The sequence below is a fragment of the Phyllostomus hastatus genome, unplaced genomic scaffold (assembly GCF_019186645.2).
Source record: "Phyllostomus hastatus isolate PE091 unplaced genomic scaffold, TTU_PhHast_1.1 phas_contig_210, whole genome shotgun sequence".
NCBI classification, from domain to species: Eukaryota; Metazoa; Chordata; class Mammalia; order Chiroptera; family Phyllostomidae; genus Phyllostomus; species Phyllostomus hastatus.
The window spans coordinates 10,321,734-10,337,600 of NW_025333737.1; the positions used below are offsets into that span (position 1 = coordinate 10,321,734).

General features: G+C 39.3%; 1 long non-coding RNA gene across 1 annotated transcript in view; it reads left to right on the top strand.

The window, feature by feature from the left end:
- Positions 1 to 206: 206 nt before the first annotated feature.
- LOC123817625 overlaps positions 207 to 15,867 on the top strand; it is a 29,898-nt gene continuing 14,237 nt past the window's right edge. The window contains exon 1 of the long non-coding RNA XR_006785464.1: positions 207 to 431. This is a non-coding gene — a long non-coding RNA (uncharacterized LOC123817625). The remainder of the gene's footprint in view (positions 432 to 15,867) is intronic.

Genomic DNA, 15,867 nt, shown 5'->3' on the forward strand with positions numbered 1-15,867 from the left:
GAAACATGAAGCTGTTTGCGTCTTTGCTGAACTCATAAAAAAGACCCAGGTAGAGATTTTTCCATTACAAGTCTCTGTTCCTGCCATGCCATTTCAGGTAGAATAAGTGAGTTCTGATTGCAGCGTTGTAAATGTGAAATAACTCCTGAGTGATGTTGAACATCATCACAGCCACCTCACCTTCTGTCTGCATAACGTGTCTCACGAGGCCCCACGGAACGCTTCCCACAGAACATCATTCTTCCTTCTCTTCCTCCTGTGTCTCTAGGGCTGCTTCGTAATAAGACGGATGCACTGAATACAGGCATTTGTGATTCTCAGCCGCCAAAAAGTCCCAGCCTGAGCTGGGGGTGGAGAAGATGAATCAGAGCCAAGGCACAGCTGGGCTGCCAGGTGTCCAGGACTGACAGCTGCCGCCTGGGGTTTGCCTGGTAAGGGCCGCTGTCTTGTCTTTTCCTTTCCATCATTCAGTGCTGCTGCATTTGCTGACAGGGCATTCAGTTCTAATGGTCTCCACTCACATCTTGCCTGATACTCTAAATACACAAATAGTCGGTTAGCTTTAAAAATGGCAGGTTGAATGAAAATGAACTGACACAGCCCAGTGACTGTGAGAACCAGGACTGACTGACAGCTGTGATCAGGGAGTAGGGACTCATCTGAAAAAAGAAAAACACCCATCCCAGTAAGCAGTTACCTAAAGAACAGCGGGCTGCTGGTCAGGAATTGTGAAGGGACCTCCCTGACCACATAATGAAGCGAAGATAAAAACATCAATGCCACTTTCTGCTTGTTGAAACCAAGGGCATTGCCCTTAAGATGTTCTTAAACTTAACTGTTATCAACAATTGTTTTACTATAACTGTAGCCCACAACTGATCTGCCATTTACAAATGAATGCTGTCCGTCTTCTCTGAGCTCTCAATAGTGCTGAGTGGTGGCCTTGTCTCTGATTGAATTTCTCTAGCAAATTCCCCACAATTACTAATAAATATTTTCAACTCTCTTCTGTTTCCTAGACTTCACTCATCTTCTCTAACTTTCAACAAACCTTTGGTTCTTTACTCAGAAAACTCCGGGTCATATTAGTTAATTTTGCTGCCTAACAACCAAACCCAAAACAACCACCATTCAGTTCACTCGTGGTCCCATGGGCTCTTTTGCCAGGACTCAGCCAGGAAAGCTGATCTCTTGTCCCTGTGTGGTCAGCTGGCGTGGCTAGCTGGAGTCAGTCTGGGCTGGAGGATCCCAAATGGCTTCTTCCAACCGGTCCCTTAGCTGGGAGAGTGAAGTTGTGTCGAAAATTTACATAGCAAAGTAAAAGACTTAAATGATCAAAACAATTTTTAAATAGAAAAATGAAGTTGGGGGCCCCGCAGTACATACTTGAAGGCTTACCGTGAAGTTCCGTAATTGAGACCTTGCAGTGTTACAATGTCATGGACGTGTATAGACTGATGGAATAAAATGTTTATTTTGTTAGCTACTTTTAGACAAATTCATCCCATTCCTTTGAAAAATAATTCACTTCTGGTTCAGCCATTTCTCTCAGGTTCCTCCCCTATTCCATGACTCAGCCGATTTCCACCACAGCCTTCTGCTCTGAGCTTCCTCTCCCTCTGCAGAAACTTTAGCTTTCTCGGAGGGTTTCTGGAGCTTTCTCCTTGCTAACCCCACTGACCATGTGGTCTCAAAACTTATTTCCCCTGACTATCTGAGAAAATAAACAGAATTTACCACCTCTTCTTTTCTGACACTCTCTTTCATCTTATAGGACATCTTTCTGTGTGTCTGTTTCAGGGTTCACTTCTCTATTCCTGTCACATCTGGTGAGCTTCCTTTTTCTTAAAGCCCTAGCTTTGGTTATTTCCAGAGGCTGCTCAGCTCTCTGCTCGTCTTTCTCTGGGTTCTTTCTTTCCAGTAGGATTCTATATATTTCATCATCACTCTTATGTTAACAGCTCTCAAATCCCCAAATCCAGCCTCAGCTTCTTTGCAAAATTCCGTGTCTATTTTCACCACTCAAGTGACCATGAAAATGTCCTCCTATGGATGGTCTGTCCTGTCTTTATGCACTCCAGTAAACATATCGGTTTTTATCTTACAAATAATCACACACTTTTAACTTACCTCAGTGTGTTGCTCTCACTCTAAACTTTCTTGTTATCTCAGTTAATAAGACCACAATTTCCTGTGCTTCGAAAACTGGAGGGGGATCTCCATCTATTCCTAATTAGTCACCAAGTCCTGTTGATCCTTCCTGAACATTCCATACCTTTACTTTCTCCCCTTACTAAGCAAGCACCCAACTCTGTCATTTTCTGGCTCAGAGAACTCCGATAGCAATAGCTTCAAATTACTTGGCTTACTTTTTGTCTGTAAACATGACACTCCTCAGAACACCAACATCTTGTATTCCAGCCTCATTTCTGTGTCCATATGTATTCCCTAATTATTCCCAAGTAAAAATCTTTATTTATATCGTCCTCCTGCCCATACTTAGTTTTTATTCAATAATATTTTCTGTGTTACATTCTGACAATAAAAGAGAAACTCAGAGCACTAACAAAGCTCCAGAGGGAGGCTGACATGAAAACAAATCACTATAATGAAATATAGGAAGTGCTATAAAAGTAACATGACTAAGCCTTTCAACAATACAAGTGACGAGTATTCAGATCTCTACACAAGGTGGGAAAAAATACAAAAAGATCACACCTAAGAGTAGATGATGAAGAGATGATGGGAACGAAGAGAGTGACATGTGCAAAGGCTGGGACACACGACAATCCATGCCACACCTGGACAAGAAAGAGTCCAGTGTGTTTACAGTGCTCTCCTCTCACACCTGTTAACCACGTGCTGCCTGACTGCCCAGGCTCACCTGTAAATCTGTCACCTCCAAATTCCTGGTATGCTAATTCCAATCTCCTTCATCAACTGTTATGGATAGCTTATTTCACTCTTTTTGGTAAGGATTTGCCCATAAACTATTTTGATGAATTAACAGGATAACCTGCACTGTTGTGGTGGTGGTAGTATTGTTGGATGCTCCTTATCAGATTATAAGGCTCTGAAGGTAAACGATAATGACTTGTACTTAACCTCCTCCTTTTTTCTCCTTCTCCTCCTTCCTGTCATATTGTCATGGACATAAACATTCCCTAAGATCATATTAAATAGACTTTTTATACCTGGAGAATAGGGATCACTTAGATGTCATTAACTTCAGGGGTTTCCAACCTTAGCTTCTCCTTAGTGTACTTGGATGGCTTTTAACAAATACTGATTCTTCTCATGTAAGGGCCTCACTGGCGTCCAATTAAATCTGAAATCTTGAGGGAGAATTTGACCACTGATATATCTATGAAACTGTATGTATCTCTATATGTGATGCATGTTTAGGCTATATCTACAATTATGTATGAATTTGAGGGGAAGCTATGATTGAAAAGCGCTGGGACACTCTTTTCTTTTTCTTTTTTTGGTTGAAGAACTGACAGCCAAGAGAGGCGGGGTAGCTTGATACAGGTCACAAGATTTGAAGCAAGGTTGTGAATGGAAGTCTGACCTTTAATTCCTGATGAGAAACTTTGACTTACTCCCTTCTGTCTCCAAAGAACAAACTGTCTTCTTTTTGAGTAAATGGATGGAATTGTTCTCATTTCTTTGATCCTACCAGGAGGAAGGCAACAGTGTATGACATTCTTTAGGTATTGAGGAGTCTTCTCCCAGACTTGCCAGGTTATCTTAACCAGAGCAAATTCTGGGTGTATGAAAAACCCAAAAATGAAGGATTGCTAAAGTCAATTCTATTTTTTAAAACAACAAACAAAGATATACATCAAGGGGAAAACTTCATTGGAAGGAAGCCTATCTGAAATGATATTGGTGTAGCTCTAAAATTGCACAAGGAAGCTGAGGATAGCCTGAAGTTTCTCCAACGTATCACATGGCTCTGCACGGGCCAAGCCAAAGACACAAGGGTGTCCTTCACATGACACTGGAGTGACTCTGATAAACGAGAGCAGGTGGGAGCAGCGTGAGCCGATGGAAATGAGGCCGCAGCGCCTAAATGTTTTGCATTGTTTTTTATGCTGCTCTGTTTGTGCTCACTGAGTACTTTGAATGCAGAGCCCCCTGTCGCCTCCTTGTTTTTTCATCTCCCAAAGTGGGGCGGGCATTCAGGACTTTATCTCTCTAAATCTCATTGTAAACTACCTGGCTTTCTTTTCTTTTTTTTAATTTTATTTTATACCCTTTGATGCATTGTCTAATACACTTCCATTCCCAAAGATCCCTTTCCTTGTGAAATTATTTACTTATTTTCCTGGGGTATTGTTTCATGCCTCAAAAATCTGTAATTTCTCAACATTGTTTTTTATTTGCCTCACAGTGATTGAGAACGCTTCTTTTAAGTTCTCCCTTTAATCTGTAAAGAGTAAAATGCCCTGTGTTGTTGATTTTTTTAACTAAAGTAAATGTGCCTTCAGGAAGGCAGGTATTGACCTGTAGTCTTCTCTGTCCACCTAGCAATCTCACAGCCATGGACCGAAAGGGAAGAACACCAATAAGGCCTTGTTTATTTCCTTAAAGGAGAGATGTGATGAAGTGGGTCATTGAAAATGTATATGCATAAGATGTATATAACTTAGGGCTTTGGAAATTATTTTTGTACTTAAATGTGAATATATTTATGGGCCTTGAGGCCTAGAATATAGCTTCAAATAAAACTTTGAAGATGATCCCTGAATACTTGGCCCAGGGGCATCCACAGGCTGTCTTCGATAAGAAGGAGAGAATATAATTTGAGAAAATCACCACAGATGGCTCACCTGTCAGAAAAAAGATCTTGCAATGTATTTAAGAGCAGGAGCAGTAATCAGTGAAGTGTCGAGGTTTTAAATCTGCTGAGATAGATATGAAATCTAAATTTAGATCAAATAAAGAACAAGCTCTCAAAAGAGTGTCCAATTTAGCAAACTACTTCACATATCAGCAACAATTGGAAGATGTTTGACACAGACATGCTACCAGAAAGAAATATCTACAGAAAAATATGATCTTTCCTTCTTTCACTTAGGAAATGCCTATCTCAATTATATTACCACAATTGTCAGTCCACTGTTTTTAAAATATACAGCAGGGGAGTAGGTTTGGTCCTATTACCTGTTCATGTGTGAAGTCATCTTGTATATATAAGACTTTGGATGCTGGGAGCATTTTCACATTTTTTAAGTTCAGAGGCTTTGAAAAAATAAATGTATGTGTTTGTTAGTTCTGTGGACTCTTGACAGATGTCATTATACTATCCAGTGAAGTGCTCAGGTTCTGAAGAGGCACTGATCTGAGCTACCTAAAAATCTTGAGAAACTACCATACTTCTCCAACTGTGTTTCTTCAACCACATGATGGGACTAGGTATGGTAGTAAAGTCCTACCATGACTGGGAGAAGTAGCTGAAATCAAAAATTTAGGTAGTGACTGACTGGCAAGTAGTAAGTCCTCAACTAACAGTGATGATCACTGCTAATTTTAGTTAACACAAAATATAGCATTACTAGATTATAGCTGGGTCAAGCTTACAGTGAAGTATCTATTCCCAATCATTTTCTAAATAGCATAAACCTGATTTTTCTTGGTGTTAATCTACTAGACCAAGACAAATATTGAAAGCAGCAATCTGCAAACTTTATATAAGGAAAAAGCTACAATCATTCAACACGTATATGAAGTGCACTTTACCGCTACCAGCCCTGAATTTGGGTAGACCAGAAATGTGAAAGTGCAAGATACTGATTTACACACAACACACTCAGTGTAGCCTCCCTGTATTCTCTTGTCCAAATGGCAGCACTTTATAGATTTACGAGTCCTGAATAACTCTGCTAGAAGAAGTGCCTGGTTTCCTGACATCTCACCCGAGTGAAGTGTTTAGTGTTTAGTGAAGTGCGTGCAGCAGCACAACGTTCCTGGGGTCATTCCGTAAACAGGCCTGCATCTAACTTGGATAAAATCATGTCCACACGAATATCGCCCCACAGCTTTGTGTGACACAAAGTTGGAAGGCATGGCCAACAGAAGACATCACGGAATCAAAATAACAATCCAAATAATCCCACCAAAATGTAGGAGGGACATTTAGGAGAACAAATCTAAAGTCTAACTTTCTGATTCAAAAATAGTCATTGAACAGATACAGGATGGTAGTAAGTAATAAAGTGAAGTCAAGTTTCTCAAACAGAGGTCTAGGACATACTATAGTTATCTGAGATGATAACACAGCCCTCCCCCTACCCAAACTATATATAGCATCATTTCTTCTCCTTCCCCCTAATTTCACACTAAACACATCCATCTAAACAAGTAAATGAATTTTAATGAGAAAAGAACTACGTGATTGATGTATGCCAAAACACAAGGCGCAAACAAAAAGCAAATATCTATTTGACTCCTCTCTCCTCTGTCTTCTGTTTATGACATCAGCATTTACACACACCTTCCCCATCACTAAAGTTAGAAACATCTCTGACACTTTGTCATCTCTCAGGTCAATCACTCACAAATAGTAAACAAAGCAAGATTCCCATACAATTTGGTGTAGAATTGCTTCTGACTAGGTCTGCAATGTCCTTTCCTCTTAGCATCTGATTTCCCCCCAAAATCCTAAACAAGAAACACACACTTCACTCCCACCTTGGAAAGACTTGACCCAATGTTAAGGAAATCCTCAAAGAATCTGTAGCCATTAACTTTGGGGCTTATGTTTCGGAGAGAAAAGTTGATTGGTATGTGTATATACTGTCACAAAACGACAGGCACAGTTGCAAGATAGGAATGCAAATGGCCACAACGGCGCCCACGACTATGCCCATTCTTGATCAAATAACTGCTTGGGAAACACTATTTTTAATTTTAAACAAGTGATTCATGCGTCTAGAGTACAGAACATGCATACCACACACTGCAAATAACCAGCTGGTGATTGCTCTCAAAGTATGCTGGTTAGAATCGTTATCAGAGCTGAGTGTCCTAGTCCTGAAATGACATTACATTTACTGAGCTGTTTCAGGCAAATTTCTAGAAAACTCTCTGAAAGGCACACAAAATGATTTGCTATTGGAAAAATCCCCTCTTTGGGACCTTATCATTTTAGTAATCCTCTAAATGGCAATCTCCTGAAGAAATAGATCATCTAAGCAACACAGCAAAAGAAACGATCACATTGGTTGGTTTCCAAGGAGACTGGAGGGAAGGTAGATTCAATTTTAAATGAAGCTTTGGCTAATAGATAGAAAATGATAGGAATGAGGAAGTCACCAATTAATTGCATTCACCCCAGAAGCCCGTTTAGAAAGCGAGGCTGTTGGATTATATAGTTCCTAAGGTCCTTGATATTTTGTAATGGTAAATTACTTTATATCTTCCTCGTTCTATGATCAATCATATCAGGAATTTCCTCTTTGAAAAACACTATTTTAAATGGGGTCAACCTGATAGGAAAGCAGAATTCTAAACTGGACCAATAAAGAAGGAGTGAGATCAAGCCACTACAAAAACTTGTGTATTCATCTACTCGATCTCCGAGCAGTCACCGATCCCCGTGCTGAACTGTCTGAACCACACTCTGAGGGAAGACTCACAAAAAATAATTGAAGAATAAACTTTCTGCCCAGGCCAATTGGGTAAATTGCTTTTGTGCTTTTCCATGACTTGCTCTTGCCAGACAGAATACTTGGCACCCACAACAGTGGCCTTGGACCAGCTTTTAGAGCAGTGGGGTTTTTGAAAATGATTTATTTTTTCCCTCTACAGACAGTTACCCTGACACAAATGGCTCCCCTGAACAATGAGCCCAAAGTCTTTTCCGTCATAGTTTGTGACTATAAAAATCTATCTGCTGTCATTTCTCTTATCTATCTATCTATCTACCTATTCATTTATTTATTTTCACTCTCTGTATCCAGGAGAGTATGAACAATATTTTAATGGAGACACATTTTGGCACCTAACATGTATCAACCCAAGACCTTCAGAGATCACTCTGACTGCGATAAGCTAAATACGTCTTTCCCTTCTACTTCTGTTCCTACTAGAAAATTCCATCTTCAACAAATCATGTTAATGGGGGAGAAGCAAATAGAAAGAATGGAAAGTTATAGCAGTGTTTCCCTAAACTAATAAGCAAACTTAGATTGTGACACGTGAATGCTTTGTCCTTACTGTGAACCTTCCAAAGTAGATTCAAAGCAAATTAGGAGGGCCGTCTTAACACAGAATGAAAACTATGGTGAGAGAAGTGCTCTAAAACTCAGCATGGTAACAATGCAGGCAAGATCTCAAAAGATATCTAATTTCTGTATAAATACACCTGCCTTTGGAAAAGAAACTTAACATTGCTTGAGGAACAATTGCATGCCATAAATGTAAATCTCGATAAAATACTTAACACTTTTGCCAAAATGTGGCCTCAGTAACTTGCCCACAAGTATTAACTACTCCCCTCATTTGTGGGAGACCAAAGATGAGCTATTGGATTCCTTACTCCAGAGTTCTGCACTTGAGCAAAAACACTCCCTCAGTGTAAATCATACAGGGGATACAGCAATCAGTGGTGTTTGGGTGGGGAGGAAGTGTGGTAGTGACGTCCTTAGCAAAGTAGAAAAAACAGAATGATATGCCTGGCAGAGGGCATTTCCACAGGGAGCTCCACTAACGGAATGAGTGGTGATGGCCACCACACGATGTGATGTGACCACATGAATCTTGGCCAGAGTTGGAGCCCATCACAGCACAATGGAGCACAAGACATGGTGTCATCAGACTGCACAGATTTGGCAAAAGGGAACAAGAAAGAGCATGACAGCTAATTATGGTTAATTAGTTTACCTCTATCTGTCACCACTGGGAGAGTTATAAACACCTTTACAATATGGGATCTTTAAAGGAGTCTAAATGTATTAATAATTCTCAATGCACAAATTCTGTATTTGTGCATTGTATATTTGGGGCACCTAACCTTTGATTCACAAAAGGTTCTGTTTAAAAAATTGACTTCATCAGGAAATGTGTATGTGCATGTGTGCTGTCTTGCAGCAGCCACACAAAGTACAAACTGCACTGGCAATCAGCATGTCCGAGTTTTTGACTCAGCCCTATAATTTCTAACAAGTCACTGTTCTTTGTGGGTGGTCAGCTTCCTCGTGTGCATGCTGAAGCAGTGGCATTACACCTATTTCCTCGCTTGAAAACTGGGAGGGCACAGAGGATGATGATAGGAAATAAAGGAGGGGAAATGCCCTTAGTGCAGTTTCTGTGTTGTAATGTCAAACCGATATTCATGGTTATTGTTCTGACTATAAATCTAAGGAGCTAGTTGAACTGGATGCCCCCTAAGTTTCTTTTTCTAGCCTCCCCTCATCTTTGTTTCACAGCAGGGGCCCTTGGTCCATTTTCAAAAGCAAAATCTATGTATATTTCTCTTTTTGTATTATTATAAGGAAAGCCATATATCTTGTTTGTCATTATTATCCCACATTTGCAAAAGATTAAAATTGGCATCTCTTTTTAATCAGTGAGTCATAAAACCAAAGTACTTTTTAAAAAGTTTTTACCAATTTATAATTCTATAAGATGTCTATGAATTGTGTCTCTTTATCTTCTAAAGTTTTAACTATCTTTAAAAAAAAAGGTTTTTGAAAATAAACTTGTTTAATGTGTTAGTTACTACAATGAAAAATAACAAAAGAGACTTCCAAAAATCTTTCCTGATTAAGTCTCCTCAGCTACAATAGCTTCTATATGATGTATTCCCATGATTCAGATATTCATTTTCTACCACATTATATTGCAGTTCTAATTCTGATGCTTTGCCATTCTCTTCACATTGCTTAATGTGCTTGTCTTTCTTTCCCAATTAGAGTAAAAGCCCCATAAAAGCAGTTCAGTACAATTCAATTCAACGAATAGTTAATGAATGCCTACTTTGTCTGAGGGGGGTAGTACAAAGCACTAAGTAAGAGGAAAACCAAAATATATAATCTTTGCTCTCAGGGAGTTCAGAATTCAGTCAGAGGAAGATAAAACTTTCACAATTAGCAATGACAGAAGTCAAATCTTCTGTCACTTATTTCTTCATACAATAAGTAATGAGCAAACACTGATAAGTAATAAATAATACAATGAAATTTCACAATAATGCATTGCAATTAAGGGGAGGGAGAATTTAATCATGGCCAGAGAGACTGGAAATACTTACTGAGTCACATGATTGGAGCTTTGACGAGTCGGTAGGGAAAGAACCCACGTAGGAGGAGAACACCCTTAACAGTGGGGAATGGAAGTCACATGCAAGAAAATGCGGCAGCCTGCTCATTGTGGCTAAATTATACAGTTTATTGAGACCAAAGGCCAAGGAATTAGAGTCCTGAAGGACATGCTGCCTGAGAACTTTATTCTGTGAAAATTACTCCATAAAAGTTTTGAGAAATAGTAGGGAGATGGCTCCACCTGAACCAAAGAATTGTTGTGCTGGTGGTGACATCCACTAATAAAAATCTATTAAAGGGCACAGCTACATTTCTACATCCACCCATCATTTTCAAACACAGGTTATCTTTGCAGCAAAATAGATAGATAGATAGATAGATAGATAGATAGATAGATAGATAGATATAACAAACAGTAAATCCCTTAACAACTAGTCCCAAGGTCACAGTTAAACTGCTTCTAATAAGATGGAAATATGTTTCCTTCACTGGGGATGATTCTCATTAAGAGTGAACCTCTCTCAGTTGGCAGGTGGGCAAACCATGTGACAAAAGAAGGGATGATTCACCTCATTTTGAACTCGCCCACTGTTTGATGGCAGCATTCACAAAAGAGGGAGGCAATTGGATTGCTAACCCAGACATCTGCTACATTGACAGCTCTCTATTATTCCAAATATAGGACAGTGTGATCCTGACAACTCTAAATGGGGAAGGACTGGGAAAGGGTTTCTGGGAGCAAGCGGCAGAATGAACGTGGTTACCTGGATGTGTGTTTTCATGGGAGATTATGTTTCAGTCCATCATTCAGACGTCCGCCTAATAAATATTTAAGGATGTTCCCTACAAGACGAATTTTGTGAGACACTGTTTGAATGTAGGACAGTTGTTACATAAATCTTACCCTCTGGATTTTATAGCCTAAGAGAAGGAAACATGTCTTTTTAGAAAGTAACATGCTTTTGTTGGATTGATTCGTATTGACTTGATGTTTCCATCTTCAAAGGCTTTGTCTACAAAATAGTCACAATCTCTCCCCCAACCCCCAACACAGTCTCTACCCTAATTGTCCATTTGGCCCCTGGGTGTGGAAAAAGGAATCGACTTTTCCTATGCCTCTCTGAGAGGATCCAGTTGACCTGGGTTACAACTGCAGTTTAATTTGCGAGTATGCAATCAAAAATAAAACACTTACTGGATTACAACTCCTAGCCATGCACCACTGGCGAAAAATGTGGGGTCATATAGTAATTAGAGAAGGGATTGCAACATCCAGAGGAGTGTCCTGGCTAGATCAAGGTGGGGTTTTTGCTGTGATTTGTTTTAAATGCATCCTCAGCCTCTTTTCAGGATGAAGGCAACTTAATAGTCTTCTGGATTCTAAATTAGCTTAGAGTAATTCTATTCCTTCCTTCCTCCCTTCCTTATTCCTTCCTTCTTTCCTTTCTTCTTTCTTTCCTTCCTTCCTTCTTTCCTTTTTCTTTCTTTCCCCAGCTCTTCCTGCAGCGCTATCACATACCGGTGCCTCCTCTGCTTTCGATTTGGGTGACTGCCCACCCCCATCACATCCTGTAATATCTGACACTCTGAGCTCTGCCTGCTGCTTTCACCCCTAAATGGTAGAAGAGCAATAGCAAAACCCTCATTAAGACTGGTCTTCTCACTCCAAATGTCAATCTATGAAATTACAGCCACAGAAATCTTAGAGAGGGACAAGGGAGGATCTTTCACACAGGGGTGAGTAGGCCCTGAAGCCAAATTTTACATTTGCAGCATCTCTCTCCCTGGAGGTCTTCAAACGAGGACTTTATTTTTTGTGCTACCTAGTCACCAAAAGGATTTCAAATGGCTAATAATAAAGGATGTGGTAATTCCTCAAAACAGGTATTGCCTGCTTTGGCCAGTTTAAGCAATGTATGTATCCTAACAACAATGTATAAAATACAATGTGCGTATTTTAACTCATCACAAGAGACTAAATAAAATTTATCTCCAGTCTCCATGTTCACGTTCATCAGAATCCGAGCAGCATTCTGACAAGAAAAGTGACAGACAGAGAGAGACGCTGCCTAAAATAGAGAGGGAATAATAGAGTGTTGATGTTGCAGCTTGTGTTCATGCTACAGCAAAGATGATTCAATTATTGTGCTTTTCACAAACGAGTGTTTCTAGACATCCAAGAGGAGTTGGTTTAAGGGAATCTTCGGAATTGCATCCAATTTTTGTTTGTCTAGTAAAACTTTGCTGGAAAGAGAGAGATGGAGATTGCAAAGAAAGATAGAGGAAATAGACACAAGAGAAAATTAATTTGAAGGTCAGATGACATATCCCAGTTACCCTGTCACTTATTTTAGCAGCTGATTCATGCTTCATACAGTGGGCTGTTCTCCCACACAACCGTGAGAAATGAAAATATACAGCCCCCCAGGCAGGTGGAGACAGATAAAGAGGTTAATCAACAGAAAGCTTTAAGAAACCTAGATCTATTGTCATGCACTGGATGTAACTCACCTGGGATAATTATTTTAGTCTCTTTTTCCTTTTCTTTTTTTTCAGTTCAAAATATTGCTGGTTGGGATTTCTGAACACACTTAGGAAGTAAGAAACATACTCATTTTATTAAAGCCCATTTTTTAATATTAAAATTATTGGAAACTGTTCCTGCTATATTTTGTTAAGCTAGACAAATGTGGAAGATATTTCATTCAGTATCTTTCAGTGACCCAGCGAGCTCTGACAACAAAAGCAAATTCAATCACATATTTTCCAACAATACATCTACTTGGCCCTAACACTGTGGGATTCGGGAACAGGCCTGCTGGTTACTCTCTACTCTCATACACTGAATAAACTAGCATTTTTAAAAGTGAACTGCAGGCAACTTATAACAAAAGTTCCAAATACTGTAAAACACTAATGATTAAATTAAAAGACTACATAAACTATTTGGGGAACAAGAAAGTGCTAAAATAAGTTGTTTTGACCTAGATGCAACAACCGGAAATCATAGAGACTTGACACAACTGTAGACTAGAGGTATGAGCTTGTTCTAGAAGGGCAAATACATTTTGAAATGACACAGGGATCAAGTTTATTCCATTAAATAATTTACCAGGGTTCCTGCTATTGTTATTGGTATGAAGCTGTGGGTCTTCAACAGCCTTTGCAGAGACTGAAGGAAGAGGGATGTGGATCAGCAAAAGTAGAAACTGGGATGAGCTAAGGAGAGGAAGAAGAGAATTTTGGACTCTTGTATGCCAAGCCAAAGGTTTTTATGCTAGATTTAAATCAAGCTGGGTAAGAGAATCAGATGACAAAACAGTTGTTTTTCACTCTTTTCTCAAAGCTTTTTGTGATGCTACATGAGTATTTGCCTTATTGCTTTGCTCTGTTCTGTTTGGTTGGATTTTTCCTTCTTTTTTTCCACCTCTACGCTAGGTTGTAAACTACGAGGTAACAAACAGGACATCTTATTTCTGCTTGGCTCCATAGCACGTGGCAACATGTCTGCTTGGCAGTAGGTGCTCAATCCCTGGCTTAGGGGATAAATTAGATAAAAACTGGGTAACAGGGCCTATTGGCTTCAGAGATGGATTTAAATATATCAGTGCTTACATTGCAAAAATGCAATGATAACACAATAAATCACAGTTTCAAACAATAGTCCCATGAGAGCAATTTGCTTCATTTTAATGGGCTAGTAAATGTTGAATAAGGAGATTTGTGGGGTGTTGAAGCATAATATCACAACTACCCATGTTCAATATCATCACATTATTTTTATATGCAGAATAGCCTTGTCTTATCAAAACATTGTCACACTGACCACACATTCTTAATTTAGCAGCCCTTCTATTGTCACTGTTTCACCAATGGAAAGATGAAAGCATTACATGGCTGCAGATTCCAGGTCCTTCTTAGATGTACTATGTTAAGGCCTTGCAATAACCTTGAGGAACTTAGTCTCACTTCTGTTTTAAGGATAAGATGACTAAAACTCAGAGAGAGAAAATTAAAAAAGAAACCCAACTGGATCCAAATTGTACACGTGGTAATGGTAAAGCTAGAGTTTGAATTTGCAGGTGTGTGCATGTTCAGATTAGTATTATGTTTGTGGTCCATGTTATCACAGATAGCTCTGTTGATTTTAACATTGTAGAAACATATATGTTTCTACACAACATACAAATATATGTTTCCTTGTATATATGTTTAATGTCTTGGTATACATTTAAAAAGGATGTGCATTTTTTCAACCTTATGATGAAATTAATTTCCAATGTGGTGATGCCAATCGTATCCTCTTTTTTTAGCAGTGTAATGAGAGTTTCCATCATTCCACACACCCCCCAATATTTAGAATTGGCAGGCTTTAATTTTTTCCAAATCAGATGGTTGTTTTAATTTGAGAATCCATATGCGTTTTTACCTTAGGATGTGCCTCAGGTCCGTCAGTGGCCAAGTCCTTTTCCTAACACCAAGCACCAGAATGCAGCATCTTGTGGTCATCACTCTGAGTGTGCCTGCTCCCCAGTTAGGGAGCAACATGGGCACTGCAGCAGTAGCAGAGTCTGATAGGTCTGTGAAGTGTGATCAGTATTCTGCCCCTCTCCCACGCTGGGGCCATACTTCACCCAGACCTCAGCGTGATCCCAGGAAACCTGGTGTTTTCATGGGAGGATGCTTGCCTATTGCCATTGCTCACATTTCCTTGTCTGAGTTTATGAGAATGTTCAACACAACAAAGGCCAGAGTTCCTGTCCACAAAATAGATTACAATCTATCAGTGTGAGAAGGACAATGCAGCTGGTGCAGCACAAGCTCAGTCCTTGCTCATAAACACTTCGCTGGCCTCAGAACACGGGTGACCGACAGCAAGGCATGTTTATACAGCTCCTTCCAAAAATAAAGTTGAAGAAAAAAATCAGTGCAGTCATAATGTCATCATTTCCCAAACTCAAAAACATAGTGATGTTTTTGTTTTTGATGTTAAAAAGATCCCCATTGAGAAATAAGGTCCCAGATACCAAAGAGAGGAATTGTACTCTAAATAGAGCAAAACCTGTGAGCCACAGAAAGGAGTAAGGTCTCCATTGACAAAGAGAAGCTACAGAGACAAGTCCCTTAGATTTATTTGACTCTGGATTCTTTTATTCCACAGGGTACAGGTGCTTGAATATAAAAGCACATGAAGAAAGACAACGCTAAATCTTAGTCCTGCTAACATTGACCTGAAAATGTATAATTGACTTAGTCGAATGCACATGTTTAGCAGACAATGCCACTGAGTCAAACTAGTTGAGCTCATCAGTCCTATTGACTCACTGATCAATAAATTGATTTTGCCACATGATGTTTCTCCCAATACTAGAAAGAAATAAAGTTCAGCATTAAAAAAAAAGTCAAAGCTTTCAATGCAGCTAAATCAAACTACTCAAAATAGCTTTCTGTTTCTAATCTTCACTAATTCTTATTTCGACTTTCGTTATGAAATGCATTTGCATTATATTTTTTAAATACAGAAATAAATAAACTAAAAGACAAAAAAAGTATTTTACTCTACCCAGTTCCACTGCCTTCTGCAGAGGTTATCACTATT